This window comes from Fukomys damarensis, unplaced genomic scaffold (genome assembly GCF_012274545.1).
Source record: "Fukomys damarensis isolate Sample0158 unplaced genomic scaffold, DMR_v1.0_HiC HiC_scaffold_4, whole genome shotgun sequence".
Lineage (NCBI taxonomy): Eukaryota > Metazoa > Chordata > Mammalia > Rodentia > Bathyergidae > Fukomys > Fukomys damarensis.
This window is the reverse complement of record NW_022900916.1, coordinates 1,291,797-1,295,342: the sequence shown is the minus strand read 5'-3', so window position 1 is coordinate 1,295,342 and position 3,546 is coordinate 1,291,797. Positions and strand designations below refer to the sequence as shown.

The following is a 3,546-nucleotide window of genomic DNA, read 5'->3' as shown; positions in this document are numbered from 1 at the left end:
AGGTGAGCGAGGGGCCGGGCCCTCTGCACGGTAGGGCAGCGCAGGGCCTTGGGCTCCACTGACCGCGTGGGTCTCAGGAGGCGGGGAGAAGAGGCACAGGGCTGACCCGACCCGGCAGGGCGCGTGGGGAAGCTGGAGACCACTTCGTGCAGTCAGACCCGGCCGCCAGGTGTCATCAGCTGCAGATGCAGCTCCTGGGGCCTTCAGTTTCCCCCTGTGTAACTGTGGGGATGGCAGACATTCTTGCTCTGTTTTATGAAAATAAGACTCGAAATATCATTCTTAGAGCCATTAAGCTGTTTATATTTATAAGATAGTATTGTTGAGAAGTAAATGAAGATAATCAACACAGATTGGTGATTCAGTGTTAGCCACATGGCAAACCCGGTCTGCAGAGTTCCTTTTCAACTTCACTCACCAGTGAGAGACAGTGTTGTGCGAGTCCTCCAGATTATCAGCAAGCAGAGACAGGATTCATACCCAAGACTGGGGATATCCGATTTTTGATACAGCATCAAGTTATTTCCTTTGTATGTGATGAATACTTAAGTACTGTATTCAGAGCTTAATTAATAGAGACAGAATTCAAACTCAGTCTATGTTCCCATGTCAACGTCATCAAAATTGATTTATTATATCAATTATCATTATATTTCTGTCATTATATATATTATCATCATAGTTCTGTAATCGTTATTTCTGTTATAGTGGATAAGTTGAGGGCTAAAATCACGGCATGTGTAAGTTTTATTTCATACCAGAAAATTAACATATAAAAACGTAAAATTTCTCAAAAACATTTGAGATTTAATGTAATCTGACCTAACCCTTTAAAAGAGAAAGTTACTTGTACTATGTCTATTATCTTCCAATTTCATTCATGGGAAGAATAATTAATAAAAATCAGGACATGCCAATAAGCAAGATTCCCTGTGAAATAGTCTGTTAAATCAGTGATCGATAAAACATTTGAGTTATTTTAATAATATTAGGAATGTGCATATATTTTTCCACTCATCAAGAAAATTGCCATTTTCAATATCATCTCATATTACAAATAATTCTTATTCTTGTAATTGCCATTAATATGGGCCTAGAGGATAAATTCAAGTAAACATTTCCTCTAACCCTGTCATGTGAATTGTACCAGTAATCTGTTGATTTAGCGATTTTTACCCTAAATATCTGACACAGGCTGAATACTCCTGGCCCCTACAACTACCAAATCCATGTAAAATATGAAGATAGCAAAAACAGAAAATGACCCAGGAAGAAAGAGTTCCATTCATTTTGCAATACAAAGCACAGGCTATCATGACAAAAATCAGCAAACATTTTGCCTACATGTTTTGGTCAAAAAACAATACAAACAATAATGATACTGAAGGTATAGTTTTGCCCCATAAAATGTAGGCAATAAAAATAAAACCAAAAATAATATAAATAAATGGCTTTCAAGAATTGAAATAATAGGAATAATAGGGAATATTCTTAATCTGATAGATACTGCACAGAGACAGCTTGTCCTCTTCCTTCTGATCACAGTTTTTACATAAAAACAGCCATTGTGCACTCTTAGAGACCCCATCACAGTGGCCTACAGGTACAGCATTGCTTTTCTCACAGGAGCAGGAGCCACTGCTCACAGGCCCAGGACATTCACCAAGCTCTTCAGGTATTGGGGCCCCAGGTGCTTGTGCCCTGTCCACTCGGGGATTAGTGGTGACAGAGCAGAGACTGCTGCTGCCCCCAGGTCTGAGACCCCAAGAGCACGCTCCCCTGGGCCTCACCCAGTTGCTTGTGCTCCCATCTCACTGGGGCCCTCGTCTCAAAACAGGCACACTATGAAATTCTGCATTGGAAATCTGACAGTAACCCACATAAAGAGATTTTATTGCTAATGGCAAAGATAAAAATGTATGTGGGAAGGACAAACAAGAATTTCTGCCACTCTAGTGAAATATGCCTTGCCACTGAGCCAGAGAGAGCTTGCATGACTAAAGTTATGCTTAGTATTAAATTACGGGCTGGTAATGATAGCATGAGTTTAGTTATCCGATGGGGATGCTGAGATTTGGAAGTTGGCATTTTCCACCAGCCTACTAAAACACATTATAAAGAACAAAAATGGAAATTCACTTAGCCAGTTAAACTAAATGATTACAAGCATCAGTATCAAATTTTCACCAAAGAATTTCAGTACCCCTTTTATGAACTCTAATGATGATAGCTTTTCAAGAAATGGTTATCAAGGCATCCATCAAATCCAAAATGTTCTAGAAAAATAAGATTCAAATCAGAAAAACAATAACCAAATTTACATGCCCCTCGAACTTTTTGACTTCAAAAGTCTTCATTTCGCTTCATCATATTTTTTTCAAAAGTTAAATATCAAAGTTGTACACACTGAACAATAAGAGATAGCCAAAAATTACCCTGAAGTTGTTTTACCTCAGAAACTCACCTGCCTTCCTTTGTGCGTGGCTTCATCACCTGGCCTGTGACAGTTTGTACAAAGACGGTGAGGCCGGAGACTGCACCCACACAAAGACTGAAGGCTGCTGCGGGGTGGTTTGCAATATTTCCTTGCTAAATCTGTTTTCTGTTTCTTAAAATGTTCAATAAAGACACCAACGCTTAGTATACATGCAGGCAAACAATCTATTTGCTACATTCTGCAACAGGTAAAAATAATTAGAAATTTAAAAATATAATTCCTTCTGGCAATCCCAGATAATTTAAATGCAAACTTAATTCACAGTTTTGAAAATGTGCTATCCACACTTTCTGTCCTTTCGCAGTGGCAGCACCCATCAGTAAAGGTGACTGCACACCTTCTGACTCTGTCCCCGAGGCCGCGGCTCTGCCGGGCTCTGCTGCCACCCTGGATGCCCACTCCTGACCCGAGGAGTGTGCGCCTGTGTACGGGTGTGCAGCGAGGAGTTCACCGCCCGCTCTCACACAGCTAAAGGAAGAGTCATGACCCATCCTTGAAAACAAAGCAGGAAGAGGGTGGTGCTGGCTGTTTCCTTCCTGCGAATAGTGCACAGGAGTTGATGACAAATACCAGGATGGGACCTGCACAGAGCCACCTGTCGCAAATGTTCAGGTAGACCAGTCACCCGGAGGTCCTCTGCTAGCTGACCCCTTGCTTTAGGGAAAGGCCCTGACGCTCTGTCCTGGAGGTTTATCTTCACCCATATCAAGCAGGGGCACCTCTGTTCTGATGACCGTCACATTACTCCAGTCTTTTAAATAAGGATAACCCAGGCAGTCAAACTATTAATTCCTTTTTAAACCACCTGAATAGTTTCTCTGCTGTGAAAAACTAGAAATGTGAATAAAGATAAAAATATATAATTGATACGTGTAATAGGAAAATAAGGTCTAAAAGAGTAGAGGAAGTGGGAGGGGTAAGGGAAAGGTAAAAAAGGAAAAGAAAAATGGAAACAAAGTCTTTGTAAACAGGGAAGGGTGGAGAGGGTGAGGGGAGGGCTGGGGAATGGGGAAAAATACGAACCAAGATAAGTCATGGAAAGGTGCAAG

General features: G+C 41.1%; 1 long non-coding RNA gene across 1 annotated transcript in view; it reads right to left on the bottom strand.

Annotated features, from left to right (window-relative positions):
- LOC104870837 overlaps nucleotides 1-2,768 on the bottom strand; it is a 6,035-nt gene extending 3,267 nt beyond the window's left edge. The window contains exons 1-2 of the long non-coding RNA XR_782640.1: nucleotides 2,465-2,768; nucleotides 419-564 (exon numbers count right to left, since the gene is read on the bottom strand). This is a non-coding gene — a long non-coding RNA (uncharacterized LOC104870837). The remainder of the gene's footprint in view (nucleotides 1-418; nucleotides 565-2,464) is intronic.
- Nucleotides 2,769-3,546: the final 778 nt, after the last annotated feature.